The sequence below is a fragment of the Anopheles cruzii genome, chromosome 3 (assembly GCF_943734635.1).
Source record: "Anopheles cruzii chromosome 3, idAnoCruzAS_RS32_06, whole genome shotgun sequence".
Classification (NCBI taxonomy): domain Eukaryota; kingdom Metazoa; phylum Arthropoda; class Insecta; order Diptera; family Culicidae; genus Anopheles; species Anopheles cruzii.
In genome coordinates this window covers 69,534,964-69,553,149 of record NC_069145.1, presented here as the reverse complement: position 1 = coordinate 69,553,149, position 18,186 = coordinate 69,534,964, and the positions used below count along the sequence as shown (strand labels likewise).

General features: G+C 50.7%; 1 non-coding gene across 1 annotated transcript; it reads left to right on the top strand.

Moving 5' to 3' along the window:
* Positions 1 to 1,419: 1,419 nt before the first annotated feature.
* Trnag-ucc (transfer RNA glycine (anticodon UCC)) lies at positions 1,420 to 1,491 on the top strand. The gene has a single exon. It is a non-coding gene; the product is annotated as a tRNA-Gly (tRNA).
* Positions 1,492 to 18,186: the final 16,695 nt, after the last annotated feature.

Here is an 18,186-nt window from a genome sequence, read left to right as displayed (position 1 = left end):
GACCTGAGCTGGTCCGCAGCCAGAAAGGGACGGCACCCTTCGCGGACCAGTTCCAGTTCAAGGTGAACCACGCTTGATTCATGTTTTTATTAATCGATCATTATTATTGACCTTTCTTTTGTTTACATTTTTGGTCACTAGCGTCGGGCAACGTCAAGCTCAGGTCAGGTCTGCAAAGGCTCAGAACGCCAGGATCTCTGAGGGTGCTGACGGTTTCTCGACTTCGTTACCTCGGGGAAGATCCACGGCAACTCGAGCAGCATCCGTGCCCGTGACCAGCTGAAATTGGTTATCAGAGATTTGGCGAACAACTCTTGGTGATCGGTAACTCTACACCTGTGTCTGATCGCATGACCGAGTCTGCGAAATTCGATCCCCAGCGATCGTCGACCCTAATTGATACTCTCACTTCCTTCAGCGATCAAACGCAAACCTACTGGCCTCTGGTCTGGCCACGGACCAGAATTAGTATTCTCGGTGTATCGTTGCGGTGATTTTTTGGGCCGGGCCGGCTTTGTAGGACGCGAACACCGTAAGGGTTGTTGCGCGCGTTGCCAGTTCTCCGATCGTCCGATCGAAGCCGTCAGGGTCGTCGTCGGCGTCACATGCGCAACCACAGCACCACACGCGAGCAGCATGCGCAAAAGTGACAACCGAACCGATTCGCGAGGACCATATGGTTGGCCGAAGGCCGTCGAGGCTGGCGAATAAACTACGCGCCCTGGCGGTGTTTGGTGCAGTAGATCCCCGATGCCACGGAACCCCGATTCCGATCCGAGTGGATCCGAGTTTCGTCAATGTTGTTTTTTTGTAGATTACCTGTATTTCATTGTTTCGGTCATTATCCCCACGCATCTAGGTGGCGCCCGCGGCTACGGTAATGTAGCCTAATTAAAAGGTATTCTTTCCCCCGTGGGTGATGCGTCCCGGGGGTTGATAGTGGGGAAAGCGTTTCGTTAATCACAGTGGTTGATGCCTGCGAGACGCGGCAGACTTCGCGAATGCGTTGCCACATTTGAGCGCCCGCCCGATGCAACTGCTACTTTGTAAGGGGATGCTAATTAGCGGAGCAGCCATACTTCAAATGAAGGCACAATCCCCCCGGGGGGAAACCCCGATCGATAATGAAACCTCTTCATTCGATCGGACCTTAAAAAGTGTGCGAATCATAGCGAGGATCGAACTGGATCTTGGTGTCCGAACCAGCAGCTACTGAACTTTGATAAAAAATAAATATGGGGGAAAATTGTTTATTAATTCCACAGTAATACATATTTCTGTCTGTGTTATGCAACTACGGACTTTTGTTTAAAGAAAACTCTCAACTATATTAAACGCCAAATCGCTGGAAGTTTGCTATCGGAACTCACTAAATTGCTACATTTTTTTATGCTCGCTCCAGTGAAGGGGCTCCATCGCGCGTCGGTGGTGTAATGGTCAGCATAGTTGCCTTCCAAGCAGTTGATCCGGGTTCGATTCCCGGCCGACGCACTCTCGACACTTTTTTTTGTAAAGAGCTTTGCTTTGAGCCCCCGATCGGTAAATCAAAATGTGTCAAAAGCATAACGAGGGCGACATTATGTCGTGTCCATAACACGACGACGATATGACACGGCAGGTCCTCCAAAACAGGGGAGACTCGTGGTGTTAATTAAATGCTACTCTTCAATCAAAGGTTTGCTCTTCCAATTCGACTCGTCCGCGCCTAATGACCATCGGGCATCGAGTGTTTCAACACCTTGCCCTGTATCTTTACGCGGCCTGACTGACAGCGAAAGCGACATGCCCGTCCGGAACACGGGCCCGTCTCACGTTACCGCGCGATGCGCCGCACACCCCAAATTAGTTTTTAAACGAACCATTAACCCTCACGGTGAACTCTGACGGTGCACCGGCACCATTAGTGAAATTGACAACCCCTGCGGTCACGTGGCAGCATCCCGTGGTTTACACCGGCGAGGCAACCTGTTCTCGGCGAAAGGTGTTCGTGTTTTACCGCTCAGCGTGTTCCGTTTTTCTTTTTATTACCTTTCTCACCAACCCATCCCGGAAGCGAACGATCATTAAACGCTAATTCGAACTGACGGGCTGAGCGCACATTTCTCCTTCTCAGCATCACAGCGTGCCGCGACGCTCTCCGCCACGTCCTTCCGAACCAAAAAAATAAGCGTTCCCGAACGAAGAAACGTCATATCCCAATGGACGCACCGAGGAGTGACAAACCAATTAATCTTTCTGCCACCAAAATGTCAGCACGCGTGTTGCACAATTTCTACACCCCGTCACCGTAATTAACTTTTGTCATTCATCAAAACCATCGCGTTCCCGGTGGGTGACCGGGTAAGTATGCTGCCGCGGCTGGCCAGCAGCAGCATACTAAGCGAGCGACAATTATCGAAGGTCAGTGTACGCTCGACATCGACATGCCGGACTAATTGTTGGACGGCCAACCGAACGGCGCACGCCGCGGGGACCATCGGAGATTTCTTTCACGAAGTTGAGACAAATCTACGGAGAGCGAAAGAAACCATCAGATCATTGCACAATAGAAGTGCGTTGGATGTTATGCTGCACGTATCGAAGGTGAGATAGTTTCATAAAAAATGGCGGACTAACGAAGTCGGAGGTCAGACATAGTTCAAAGACATAGTTATATTTTGATGAAAGAGATTTGAGACTTTTTTGCATTTAATCAATTAAAGTATCAATATCGCAAAGGATTTCTTTTTTCCAATCGGAAAAGAGAGAATGAGAATAGCCCGGTAAGTGCCTGGATTGGCACTCCGATGTTGACCATTCGAGAAATAATGAAATGCCACTAAAGAGCGTCCAAAGAAGGTCCCATAAACCGGCAACAATTAGTATTTGATTCTGCTTCCCTACTCTATTCCGTAATTTCAATACCCAAAATACACGATGACTCAATTTCTTATTTAGATCACATCAAACGCAGTCATTTGTCAATTCGTCTCCCAATTTAAAAGTATTCCAACATTTTAAGTCCCCTTCGAAGGCATCCATTTTCCTCGACTTCTCAAGGGTTCGCCTCGAAGCTCCCTTCCCGATCGGCTGACGTCAGAGCCAGCAAAACGGCGTTGAATTCGCTCAATTTTCGACCAGCTCGAGGCACGATCTCGCCATGCTCTTTCACCCACCGATGTACGGTTCATTAACATTCGCGCATAAATATTTCTCCATCCTTTCCGCTATCTCCCCGGCGTCGGGCATGCTTCCCGTCTGCCATCCTTCTAGAAGTGACCTAATTTCGCACACCTTTTTTTTTTTTTTAACCTCACCTTGTGGTTATGTTTTTCTTGCAGTTTTACTATCAACCAAAGTCTCCCACTTTCTGGCTCGCTCTCTCTCACTCACTCTCTTGCCGACCCTTGTCGCTTACTCGCTCGCCCTGCCGCATTCCAGCGGACGGTGACTTTTGACCGGCGGCGTCTTATACATATTAGATATATTGCGTTGCCTGCAGGCGGCAGTTGTAAGACGCCCGGTCTCCCGGCGGTGTTATGTTGAGCTGCGCCCCACGCCCTCCCAAAACGCCCGCTGTGCGACATGATTTTTTTCCCAGCTTCTCAGCTGCTGGATGCGTGTTTATTAATAAATTGCCAACACCATTGGCCGCCGCCCGGCGGGGAGCCCACCGGATTTTTCCGGCCGCAAGCTGCTGCACATTCGTCATTTGGGAGCAGCAGGAACGCGGGCGAGAGCATGCTGCAATGTTTCGCAATAAGCCCTACGATCCGGACACCGCTCACGGTCGAGAAGAAAACCTCCCCGAGCAAGGTACAAGATCCAATCACTTTGTTGCCGCCTGGGTTCTAGTCCCTTCTGGTAAAATCAACAAACAAACCACCGAAAGTTCACCAGCATCGCATCGACAACGACCGAAGAAAGCCACACTTCCGACCCACGGTAAACGGAAGCGACCGGAAATCGGATTCGGGGCTTTACGGAATTTAAATGAGATTGGATACCCCTTCCCGATATCGATCACCATCGGCGGATGCTGCAGCTGCAGGTTCCGGGGGTTTCCGGTCCCGGCCGGTTGATTAGTCCGGGTGCTAGTCCGGAGATGAAATTACCATAAGTTAGTCATCCCTTCCGGGATCGGCTTCACCGGTCCGCTCCGACGGATGCTTAAGGTGCTTTAATTTTTTCCAATCCGGCCACCCGTCTACTGGCCGTCTATCGTTCGCTTTCCAATTTGGTCACGTAGCCCAGTGGTCTACATAACACCACCGCCGGAGGCCCGGATTTATCTTTAATCCACCACAGCCAGCCAGGGCCTGAGACGTCCGGCGTTTTTTCTGTTTTTTCGTTTTCGAAGGTGCCTCAGCTGATAATAGAGCGGTAAATATTTTACTGCCGGTGACATTTACTGCCTCGGTAAATGGGCGCTTTTACGGGACAAGTAAACCGATCGCAGTTTCAGATTGTTGCCGCGGCCACACTTCCGTTTTGTTTGGGATTTCCGCTTTGGAGACAATTTATTGTCTTTCTAAGTAGATTTGACTTTTGCGCGACGTTTATGGTGAGCACCTTTACATGAACCAAAGCAGTGCAAAATCGAAACGAGCCATACACGCTGGTGGGTTGAGTATGTTTCCGACCTCAACATGAAGATAGTAGCACTAGTAAATGAAAGCTGGTGAATTTGGTCGGTAAGTGTTTTTGTGAACATGGAAAAACTCGGGTTTCGAGGTGTCGTTTACAGTTTGTTTTTCAAAGGCCACAACAGACACAACAGATGCGTTGCACCCTGCGTATGGAAACTCTAAACCATTATTTACCACTGTGAAATGTTGGGTAGCTGGGGACGGTGATCGTCCTTCTGAACGACCAAAAGCTGCTACCCTCGTAGAATAACAATTATCTGATGTTTTAACTTCCAATAGTGGTAAAGTCAACGCGGTCAGTAGAAGATGTGCTTGTTTCATATTCATAATGGTTTTTTTTAATCTTAGAAGAACGGACTGGGCCGTATTTATTAAATTTAATTAACAGTTGTCTTAATCTAACTTAACAAGATTATCGTAATCAATGTGTGGCATTTCCTCCACTTTAGAATGGCCTTATCCCGGGCTAGCTCGGCTATATTCATAATGGTAATTTATTATAAAAGAATTACACTACGAAACCAGTCGAAGTACTCGAATTAATCTACCAAGTCTGTTTTCAATAGCATAGATTTACAGGAAAATATTGGGTTTTGAAACAAGAATTTAACCTGGAGCTTATTAGTAGTTATTTTCAGAAAGCCGTTTATAATTTACTATTAAAAAATACCTAATTTTTGTATGCAATTTATGCAAGCTTCCTTTGGCGGATGGGGATCAATGAGAAATTTGCATCACTAATCACCCTACTAGAAAACCTTCATCTCCTTACTACTGCACGGTTCTTTTACTCCGCCAAACGTTAGTTCCCACAGGCGGCGCGTTTTTTTGTTTTCCTTCGATGGTTTGCCTAACAAAGCTAACCCTGATACCCGCTTTCCAAACCAACCGTGGCTGGTTTTTTTCTGGAGTGCGCCCAATCCACCGATTCCATCACGCAAGAAGGTGGCGAAAAAAAAAGTGGCCCCGCAACGCAGAGCGAAACCCGTCCGGCACAGGGGATTGCTCCGAAAAAATAATGTTGCTGCTACTCAAACCCACCCCGAAGTAACTATTGATTATGTGGAGCATGAAAGTACTCGTTAGAGGGAATCGTTTTATGCAATTCTTTTTTTCTTTTCTCTCCAAAAGGCACTCCAAAGGGCATGCAAATTGTAGGAAACAAAAACTGCTGCACGGGGTCTATGCTCACCGTGCGACCGACGCACGCACGGGCCCAGTGATTACTCGCGAGCGCACGGTGCACCGTGTATGCACTTTTTGCCTCGAATTTGGCCCGCACTCAAAGCTCAGTAACATGACATCATGGGCCGTCAATCGCCGTCACTGTGTGGTGAGCCTTCGCTTCATCGCCTGTGGTTTGTTGTGGTGGCCGTACGCCAAAGCCCACACGTGACGCGAACCCTCTCGGGAGCGGGATTAGAGAACGTGCGCCAGCCGGCGTGTAACGGCACAAATTGTAAAATGTCAAGCCCATTTACATGCTGCGCCGTTGCGTGTTGCGGCCACCTCGGCCACCCTGCCACTGGGGGTCGTCGTGAGGTGAGACAACTGCAACTGCCTCGCGTTAGTCATGCCCGGCCAAAGGTCACGGCAAACGAACATTTCAATCATCCCGTACGGCGCCCCCCGGGTGCAACCACGTGTTGGAGGTCGCGCGCTGCTCCGGAGTCGGTGGTTCGAAAATTCGGCTCCACTTGTAGTGGAGCCATAAAATTACATTTCATACCCTCGTTTGGCAACCCATTAACCAGTGCCACTTTGTGGGCCCACCAATTCACACCTTTTGTTTTACTGCCCGCAGACCAACAGCACCCCGCGATTAACTTTGGGACTAGGCGTTTGGGGCCTTTTTTTTGCGCATCCTCCAGCCCAAAAAGTTATCTTAACGACCCGAACAGAACATGGCCACCCGGCGTAGGCTCGGCACGAGATGGGATTATGGGCGTATAATCTACGTTACCGGCTGTTGTCGGGTCGGCGTTCTAGAACTTTGATTCAATTTGTTATCCTCAAACCACTATTGATCCGGTCGGTGGTCGTTGACAGGAAACGAAACCGCAGAAAAAGTCGATCGAAAAGTAATACCCCTAACCTCAAACCAGCTCGGCGGGTGCGGTGCGGTATGTGCGGCTGAAGGCAGGCCCTTGCGAGATGGTAATCAGTGAGACAAGTTGTTTCTTTCCACTTGCACCCACAGGTGACCTTTTGCGCCGTGGCATGTCGATTATCGGCACCAAACTAACCGTCGAGATCGATCGCCGGATCAATCGCCGGCAGCCAGACAGAATCGCCGAGGAACCCAAATTAGCGCGGGGATGAGACCGGCGACCGAGGGGGCCGGCGTTCGTTAAGGGACCAGAAAGTGACATTTGCGGTGACAGTGATTCGATCGGCCGGCGGCCAGCTGACAGCTGATTGATTTGTTTCTACCGTCACTCGATTGCTCTCTGCTCTGGTTGTCCTGGTTTGGCTTTGGGCAACGCCCTTATGCCAGCTCTCTGGGTGCTTGGTGACAAGGGGTGTGACCACCCGGTAAGCGCCACCCAGTGGCCAAAAATAAGTGGCACAATTTATGACATACAAAATGGGGAATAATTCATAAGTTTCGCCACGGCGACGGCGAACCCCAAAGCGGAGTCCAAAGTTTATTTTGTCTTCGGTCAGGCGTCCGTCTCGGCTTCGGGGGCGCTTTTCAAGCAAACATAAAACTAAGCGGAAATAAATCATTCCGGTGCGTGCGAGATGAGTTTTATTAACCAGATCAAAAATAGTGGGTCTCCGGCACACAGACATTGCCAAGCGGAGCGTCGATTTGTCGGCGATGCAGTTTTCTCCCGATTCCTGTTCAAATATGAGCCACCCCATGGCTCGCAAAGCATGACCAGCATGAAGTTTGTGATAGACGAACATAAAACTATTTTTTTATTATACAAACAAGTGCTCGGTTTGAGGTACATTTGTATTAAATAAATATAGAAATTGCTAAACAATGTTTTCAAAATTTTTTCATGCTCTTCAGTAACAGATTAGCACCGTATCAATAAAAGCCTCCAATCAAATCATCTGGCGAATGAATGAATGACTGTAATTGTTCAACAAACCAGCAAAAATGAAGAAGTCGGTAGTTTGATCTACAAGAGGATCACTTTGTGAATAGAAAGATTAAAAATTGAAATTGGTTTCGTACCCAATTTGGTCTAGCCATGGCCTAATACTTCATCAAATTGATTTATTGTAACTTTTTATGTTATCTTAAATTTTATTTTCGAATCAGCAATCTTATTTTGATCCTCAGCGTTGCTGCCCAATCTCTGCCTATTTCGCGATCACCAGTGTATCGCGAACGAAATATGTGCAAAAATAGACCAGGAAAAGAAGAGACTCCACCTGGACCAGGGCGGAAGCTGTGCGGTCGGGTGCGTGTACGCACATTTCGCTAGCGCATAGCTCTTTCCGCTTGCCGACGGTGGCGTCAAAACATTTTCAAAACATGATCTACCGCCGCGTCACCCTCTCTCCCTGTCGCCACCGGACATCGACACCGAAACGGAATCTGTCACCGTGCGTAAAAATAAATTTTGCCACCCATTTTTCGCCAGCACTAATTAATAATTTCGGACCCCAAACCCGTACCTTGCACCGACCGGCAGGACCTATTAGACCGTTTTTCGCCCTGCGCGAAAGGTGTTACATCCGGTGAGCAAAACCCCCATCCCGCCTAAGATGTTGCCGCGCGCCGAAAGACACAACATTTCCCGCGTGTCCCTCGCTAAACACGTCGTCGTCGTCGTCGTCGAGGATTAGATCGGCTTTGTAAGACGATTTGGAGCGGTGCCCACGTTTTGGCCGCGGGATGTCGGAATGTTCGTTGACACATTGCTAACATGGTCTTGTGCCTCCGGCCGTGTATGTGTGCACCAAAAACAAACATCTAATCCTTTCCACGTGTCGTACAGCGACCAGAACATGGAACGTGGCGCTCACGGTGCGTCTCCTGTTGGGCAATTCTGTTCGCTGAAACGTCGTCGACAACGCAACGAAAATGTTGTCGAACTTCGGCCATTCGAATGTTTTATTTCCCAATTAATTCTACAAATTTGAAATCATTCCTTTTGCGTGACACAGCCGACCGACAGACACCGATCGGCAAGTACGACAAACTGCCGTTTAAAGGTTCTTACACGCTTCGAATAAAACAAAACACCCCAACAACGGCGAGACACACTCTGAGAGGGCCTGAAACCCGGGAACCATTTCGCAAACGCGAAAAGCCCTCCAACCCAAGCGACATAAAAAAAAAAACGCAAAGTGCGTTCCCGAAACGATCGTGTTTACAAATAGATTTTACGAGCACGTTAACCAAGTCCGAGCAGGTTTCGGGTGGATTGTAGGGTTTTATTTCCTCGTTTTTAGTACTGCGGCAACGTGGTCAGCTCGCTGAATGAAGTGACGCGTACGCAAGAGGCCACTTTTCTCTTTCTTCGCGACCATTCGTTCCACGCCAACACCCGACCCGATGGAGAAGCTCCACACTCTGGTCCAGATAGTTGGCCCTAGCTAAAGTGGGGGTCGGGGGACTACGCGACATTAGATGGGAAGCGGGTCATTAGGCGGATCCACCGTTTTGGGCAAATTTCACGTGATCTGACACCACGCCATAACGCCTGCGCCACCCGATGGATGGGCAGAAAATGAGATGATGGACGTGGGGCAATGACCATCGTTTGGCCACCCCACTACACCGCCTAGATGTCAATCCGTGCCGTGGAATGGAGCACCCGAAGTGGAGCGCCCCGGGAGTGACGAAATTTTGAAATGGAATTCCATTCCACGGGAGCGGCCAGGGTTGTTTGGGTTGAGGCCGCCGACGGCGCGGGCGACCGTGTCCGGTGGACGGAGCACTAATTAAACCCCATGGGTACCATGGTTTTCAACCACCGGCTGCATAGCATTAGCTGTATTGCTGATTGCAAAGTATGTTTTAATGAAATGAATGTCGAGTGGAATTTGCGGACTCCGAAGCCGAAACTCTCCCACAACCGCAAGTTCAGTTGACGTTGGAGATTGTGGATCCGCCATTGTTGGAAGCCGCCAGCCAAAAAGGGGACAGCTATTAAAATTAGTTTAATAATTAGTTTCGGAACCTGCGCAAGGCTTTGTTGAGTCGAGTATTATTGAAGCTCGTTGAACTGCCGGCAAATTATGAATGATTTTAGTACACAATTTAGTACACTTTTATCTAATTCTGCTTATGGAAGTATCTTTAAGATGTCACATCTTTAAGATAACATCCCCTGCCGGTCGGGGCTCAATGCCGCAGTTGCCGAGTTAGCGCGTCCTGTACGATCGTAACCATCGCTTGTGTTGTGGCAGCAAATTAGAACAAAGTACGGTTGGCTCACAACCGGCACCGGGCTACGTAAATCACTTCGAATGCCACTATGCCACAGAGGTGGCTCCAGAGGTGGCTCGCCCTTTTACTCTGGTGCCTGTCCACCAAAAACCACAAGCACATCTCCACAGTTTTTCTTCGCACCCAAAAACTGGAACCGCCGGGGCCGAATCGGACGGATCACCACGGGGTTTGCGGTACAGACGACGCCCGACGGCGGCCGGCGTCGTCTACAAATCCACTCGTCTATGCCGTGCCGTGCCGCCGGCGAATTAATCAACCGGTCAATAAATCTTCCGACGAGCTAACGGAGCAGCACCCGTAGCATGGCGTAGATTGAGCAGCAGCAGCTCCGTCTCGGGTGCATCAAGTGCACTGGGCGCTCGGTGTCGGCCCGTACATGATTGGCCCGTGTGGTTGTAAAACATCCCCTGCCTGTCCTCTGCGCTCCGCGAAGTCTACCTCTACCTCAATCCCCGTCAGCCGAGACGTCAATCTGGGAAGACGTGAGTGTCCATTACCAGTAGCCGAGCGTGGTGGCCGATGATGATGAGGATGATGAAAATTATGATCACCATGATAAGAGGACACACACAGGTTTTGCGCCTCATTCACCGGCGCTGAAAGTGGCACACCTAACGGGGCGCCCGATGTACTGGCCATTTTCGAAAACCCCTCCGAACCGAGGACAAAAAAAAACATTCGAAACACGATTAAAACACGCACGGCCACTTTTCACGTGTCTGTGTGTGTGTGTCTCTGGGTACGTGCGAAGATTGTAAAACCATCAACACCTGTGACGTGTCGTCGCTGGCATCGAAATGAAGAAGCATGTTTTAGGGGCCCGGTTGGTATCCGACAAGATCCAGACACCGAAGGAGGACACCACCAATAAAAACGAACCTTCCCGCAAAACAGCGTGTCGGTTCAAACGAAATAAAAACAGCCCCCGACTGGGACTGTGTGTGTGTGTGCCATCGACGGTGTGAGTGGAAAATCCACAAATGGAAGAGGATAAACGAATTTTCCGGAGAAACTTTCTCGCCGGTGAAAGTGAGCCAAGGACGATGACGCCGCGTGTGAAGACCGGAAGGTAGACCGGCGCAGGATGAGTGCGCAGGATTTGTTTGCAGGGCTTGCAGGGTACGGTTTTCCATCCCCGGCCAGGGATCACGACCCGCACCGAGACCGGGTTTTAAGTTGAAATCTAATTTTGAGTCTACAGTCTTTTTACGAGCTTCGCTGAGCGGTTACGAGTTGGCCCAACTACAAGTATGTATGTCTCCCGGCACCCGGCTCCCGGACAGTGTGTGCAGCTGCATCCAACGCACACACGTGTAGAGCGAGGTCGAATCATAACATCCCGAGCCCGGGTTCACGTACATTGTGGATTTTATGTTCCGACAGCCACATACACGTGGCTCCCGAACAACCCAACAACACCACGGCCCGACCGGATCGGTTACCGACCGGGCTTGGCAAGAGACAGGATTTTCAGGAGCGAACAGTTTAATTGCCTTCATAAAGCCTAGCTGCCGAGGTACATCGTCTCGCCCGAGCCCCAACATTATCCGAGGGGCGCCCAAAGTGCAGCGTTGTTGGTTGACGCTGGCGATCCATGTACTTAACGACCACACTCACGGATAGTGCTCTGGGTGGTGTGCACTAAAAAGACACCGAACGAACGGCAGATGTTACACGCAGACAGACCGAGGGAGCGTTAAGAGGGACTTTAAATTAAGCACCGCCAGAACCGGGGCTAGACTTGGCGCGAGCTTTGGCACTTATTAAAGCCCGGACCAAACTTTCCCGCTCACGAGGGTCACAAGACGTCGACGAATCTAACGACTAGCAGCCAAGCCAACATATCAATATCAAACGGTGCCGATACGGCCTGTCACGTCGCCGAACTCACGAAGCATGTTTCTACAAAGTTCTGACCCCCGCAGAAGGTCTGCCGCCCCGTCCAAACCGGGACCCCACACAATCGGCGTGGGTAATCATTTAACATTAGTGTCACTGTGAACATACTGTAACGGGTCCTTGTGCTACGAAAGTTTGCCAAAGTCCGCTCCGTGGCCAAAGGCCAATCGGCTTGGCAAAATTTTTCGCCGTCACGATCCGTCGGCCGGAGCACTGATCGAAGCATTAGGAATTGTGTATATTTACGACCAATCTGTTTCGCATATCGTAAACATTTATGCACTCGCCGATGCCGGCGTACCGACGGCCTTCGATGTTACGGAGGATTTGGCTTGGCTTTTGCTTTCGTCGTCGCCGTCGTCGTCGTGGTCTTCGCCGTGATCGCGCGCCGAAGATAGCCGGCGGATGCCTTTTAAGGCGTTGCTGGCGTGGCCATCGCGTAAGCCCTCGACGGGCCGGGCTCGATACACGCATTAATGGACCTTTAATGCGACTTCGTCAAGCGAGATAAATAGCACCGGAGTCACAGAGAGAGTGAGAGAGAGAGAGAGTGCCCGCGGGAAAACAATCGAGCCACCCGAAAGGGTGACCGCGTTTGGCCGGAAGGAGCCGAGCATTGTAATGCTGGTTGGTTGCCGTGATCAATCGTATCGGTGGCCCAGTTCCAGTGCTTTTGTCACCCGTCCGTCGCATCGATCGATGGGCGGCCCGCTTTACGATCCTGCGAATCCGGTCTGGCGACACGCTTTTATGCGCGCTGTCTCTGTGTGTGTGTAGACAATGCACTGTGCATCCCCGACCTCGGCCCGAAGGGGTGCACATATTAAACCATTACCATCTTTGCATCTTTCGGATAACTTTCAGATTGATAGTCTCTTTCTCGGTGCGGTCCCCAAAGGCAATTCAAGGCCCGCCCGGCCAGTGGCCGAGCATAAGTGAATAGTGTTGTCAGTAACGATGCCAATTACTGACCTAAACGAGGCACCTTCGGGTATTGTGTGTCTCGTCGTCAAAAGATTTCAATAAAAGCGCCACGCTCACCCTGCGGGTGTACTGAACGCATACCAACGTATGTGAGCCCGCTTCGGGGGACGCTTCAGTAGTCCCGTCTTTGGCCATGCAAAGCATTATCCTGCGATTCATCATCCAACAATTGAGCGGTTGGTGAGATTATTTTTAAAATATCCACCGTCAAGCTTCTTTTGTGGAGAACCTTGACTTGCTTAATCTCTTCGCCAGCGACAACGCGCTTCACGGCCACGGATCAACCGCGGGTGGGATTCTTCTTCTTCTTCTTATTTGGCTCTACAACCGCTGCGCGGTCTTGGCCTGCACCAGAGACAATGTTAATCTCTGGTGCTCTCTCTAACATTTCATTTTTTACGGGCGGGATTGTTAGCCCCGCGCCAATCCCCCCGCGCCCCGCGGGTGGGATTCTTAAAAGCAATAAAACGCATGATTTCCTACCGGAACCGGGCCGTCGCATCAACAGTTTGTTGATACACAACAATGTTCGCGGCGGCGAAGTCTGTAAAATGTTGGCCACAAGAAAAGCCCAAGAAAAGAATAAATCATTTCCTCGGTTGCTCCGTGGAGGACCTCTAGGACCTTTGCCGCCGGTTCGTGTAATCCCCCGGAAAGTCGCTTCTCGCCGAGGCCCAAACAACGGCCGAACGGTAAGCATTTGCGAAGAGGATTCGGTTCTTCGCGATTTGGGTGGCGCAAGAAATGATTCGACGCTTTCGACATCAGCCGGCCAGGAAAACGTCAATTTGCTATTGCCACACGCCAATTGTTGCGCACACGGCAGAAGGCAGTAGATGGAAATGGAAAACTCCGGGAGCCGGAGCCAACACGGATGACGCAGAAAGAATCCTCCCGATGGTGTTCGGCTAATGCATTGGCAATGTTCGGTGTACGTGACGCAGGCAATAGAGTTAGCCAACCACGCTGTTGGCAAATGCGTTGCTAGTAGTGGATTCCCCAAACGAAGCCCTTTGAGTTGGCTCCGTGCTCCATCACAATGCATTAACAAACTTCCGCCATTTCCGGGTTATCTGCTAACACAATTGCTGCCTAACAAAACGGCAAAAAGGCATCGAGATGGATCGCCCGCCTTGAAGCCAATGTCATCCGACCAACCACCTAAACATCATCAGCCCGCACACGCACAACATCGCCAGCCATCCAGCCGGTTGGCCGTAATGAGCTAAGTGCAACCGATAATAAAGCCAGCAAACTGCAGCCACTATTGACACATCACCTCTATTGAGGCGCTGGAAAAAAACTGGAAATGGCGTCTTCCAGTAGCGAGCCCACTTTGGTCACCGAACGAGTTTCATAAAGGGGACCCAGGATCCTGTGGGACGCGGCGTGACGAACGCGCCAGCTCTTGGCACCCCCAGATCCCCACACGCGCTCGGCCATCCTCGATAATGAGCCCTCATGAGCACCTTAACGGTGCGAAAAGTGGAAGCATTAGATAAATGCATGGCCACGGCACGGCACACGGCCGGCTGGCTATGGGATTGGTAAACGACTGTAATTGAGGTAAATCGAGCCTGGCACGGGGACCATTTTACGACTTTTTAATGCCAGCCCGGCAGCACGGCAGCGCGAGCTCCTGCACATACTTTCTCGCCGTGGTCCGGTTTCTTTTTTTCTCCATATACACAGTGCAATTGCGGATCGCAGGCCGAACACTGCAACGCCGTGGAGCAGGTCCCCGTTTTGGGTGCAATTAAAGACCAGCTCGCGCAGCTCGCCTCGCTCGAGACTCGGATGGCTCGGCTTCAATCTGCCAACCGCTAATGGAACATGTTAGCGATGCTATAAATTATAATCCACGCTGGTATTGGCGGTGCCCCTAGACCCCTTTAGCTTGATTCGTTTAATGATTTCCATAATTCAATTATTGTGCCAATAGATGCGATTCGCTGACATGGATACCCATGGGCACCCTAATGGGCGCCGACCGCCGTATTTGGAGTTCCAATTAAACTTGCATTTTTATAGCAAGTATACCTTGTAACAGTCAAGTGTGGAAGAAACATAACAGCGGCCACCGGTTTGTTGCGCGTAATCGAGAATCCCAATCAAGCACATTCGCACGCACGATATCCGGGTTAGCACCAGGATACGCGGAACCACGTTCCGGGAATTGTTGATTAAGAAGTAACACAAAATATGCATGAAGAAAGCGTCTTCAGCCCATCAACGGCTAAAGTTTAAGGCCGCTTAATGCCGCGCTCGAGGCAGAAGTTGGAGATAAAGAAAAACTTGGTGCCTGGTGAAGAGAAAATCGAAAAAAAGTATCGTAAAGGATACGGAACCCAACCGAAAAGGGGTCCGGGACGGAATGTACATCGCGGACTGTGTGCGGCAAAAAGTCGTTTAGAAGTTTGAAAATAAATTTTCCACAGTTTTGCGGGTTTTGCAAAACGCCAAGTCAGTCTCGAGGCGGGCGTTGCGTTGCCTTTTCCGCAACGCTGTCCGAAACATCCTCAAAAAACACTTGCCACAAGTTGGCCATTTTTCCCCGGCGTTTTTCGTTCCGATTAATCCAGCAACAGATAGTTCCTACGTCACGCTCACGGTGATTGTTCTGAAATTGAACAAGCAAAGCCGCTTACGGCCACTTGCGGTCACTCTTGAAGAGTGTAGGGGCCTAGCTTAACCCCAGCAAACGTCTGGTCATCCCAGCACGGAACCGTTCCCGTGCACCTGCAACACTTCTTTCTTAACGCACATCTTTCACTCATCATCCGCTCATCGCACACACGGGGCGGGTTTATCGTTTTCCACCCGTAATTAAATTTGAAGCTCCGCCACGGCGCTAATTTATAGTTTTTCTTTGGTCTAAAAATACACCGAAAGCCGGGTAAAATAGCAAAACACGAGCTCCGTGTATGGGCGCCGACGGGCAAGCAACTCGCACCGCAACTACACCAACCTCTAGTAATCTGCGAGCACCTTGAGGAAACACTCGTTCCGTGCCGCTCACTCTATCCCGCGCGCTCTCTCTCACTGCCACTAGAACCACAATTAAAGAGGAACATAAAATAAAGTAGCCGGAAAAAGCGGTGGGAAAAACGGAAAAACCGCACAGCAACCGCAACCAGTGTCGTAGGGAAACTCACGGCACCGGTCCGGACCTGGGCGAGCTATTCATCCGGCCACCACCGGGCTCTCGGAACATGCTCAATGATCCACTGATTTACGCTTCGTTTGTTGCCACCTTTTTTCGTGCCACACTGCATCCCCCGGGGGCAGTTGATCTAAGGGCCGGGCTTTGGGCCGACTGCGGCTCAATCATCTTTCCCCGGGCCCGGTGGTCCAGCGACGGATTAAGGAGCAAAGATCAACAGCAAACCCAGCACCGCAATCCACAACATCCGGGTCCGGCTCCGGGTCGTTAGTACGGAAGCACTTCATCGGGAGCAGGGTCGGGAGCGTTAATTTAGCCCTTAGAGGTGCGACTTGCCACGATATTTTAGTACCGCAACCGGGCCGAGATGGGCGAGAATTTATCGCAAAAGTGCAGCCAAAGTGTCACGAAGGCGGGCGGGCATTAAAGGTCTTAAGTGATCTGCGATTTAATTTGTGTTCTGTTTGTTTGTTTGTAAACTTTTGACGGCACTATTTACACAACACATGACTGCGCTGCGCTTATCCAAAGCGACTTGGCCCGGAGGGGCTGAGCTTAAATAACATAAATTCAGGAACAATAATACACACTCAGCCGAGTGTGACACGTAATTGTACTTTATGAAGTGATTTATTTCGTGGCCATAGAAAGCAATCACACCACACTCAACGAACCGTGCATGTTGAGCAAGAGATCCTTCCCCGCATAAAACGCAAACCCCATTTCGCCATCGCCCCCCAAAAAGCACCATTTTAATGATTTATTTTTCTTGAAAATTTAGTATGTCGTGGTTTTATGTCTTCCCTCCGGTTGCATTACTACATTAACGACCTCCCGGCCCGGGCACCTACTTTCGACACGGACCGCATAATGCAACGCCACGCCAGCCCACGAGACCGAGCCGGGCTCGGGCTGTTAATTTTCTTCGAGCACTCGCTTCGTGGCGTTGCACTGGCCCACATTTTCTCCGATGCAGCGCGCCGCCGATGGGACGGGAAAATTAAAATTCTTCACTACCCCGGGATTTTTCCCACCCCCGGGGGGAGCCGAAATGGGTGTCGGCGGTGCCAGCGGCGAAATGCCAGCTACGACCAAGGGTACATCGGTTGAACCGGTCTCTGGGTAGTACGGTTCATCGTCGAAAAAAGCGGCGTCGAACGCACTTGTTGCCGTTATCGTCCTGCTCCGGCCAAACTATTTGCGAGAATGGCACCGGCAGAGCGTGATTCCGTACGGCAAAGTCCCGGACGCTTCGTTGAGCGTCACTGTGTGTGTGCGCGAAGTAATTAATTTTTGGAACCAAATGCAAAACGGTGCATCCTCGACAGCCGGAGTCGACCGACCGACCGAGCGAGTGCCCGGGTCAGCCATTGGCCATGGTTCAGTTAATTTTAAAACAAACACAATCGATCTACATCACGATCGGCGCCAAGAGGGCCCAAAATCGCTAAATGGCATCAACGGCAGCAGCAGCAGCAGCAGAGTCACAAGCCCTGGCGTCATGGCTCCCGACGGGGCGTCGTAAATTTTCCATTTTCCACCTCCACTCATCGGGTCCGTTCGGTCCGAAGGACTCTCCCGGGGGCTGCAGCTCACCCAGTGCGCCCTAGCGCGAGGGGAATGAACACATTATTTATCCCTCCTTTCCCGACCGGAGACGGGTCGGTTCCGCGGGTCGAACCGACCGCGATCCCTGCCGTCGATGGCCTTCAACGCCTTGACAATGAAAAGCGTGATGCTGTGAGGGGCCTCCGGTTGTTTTTTTCCTTCACCGGTCGTTATGCGTCTCGAATTTCCCCGAAGTAGGTTCACCTAAAACAAAACACACATGCACAGAGGGCACCGGATCCCGGCAGGTAAGTTGCAGTTTCACAGCCAGGGTCAGTGCATTCGCCCCCAGGCGCGAAGAAAAGTCGTCTCGCCTTCGGGGGATGGTTTTCCGCGCCCGCCCGCGTCCGAGGGTAATAATAACACAGTGGCAACGGCCGCACCAGGAGCAGCACCAGCAACCGAACTTGGTTGCGAGAAAAGAGTTAAATTGAAACATCTGCCCGGAGCGAGTGCATGCTTAATGTGAAACCGCGACGACGCAT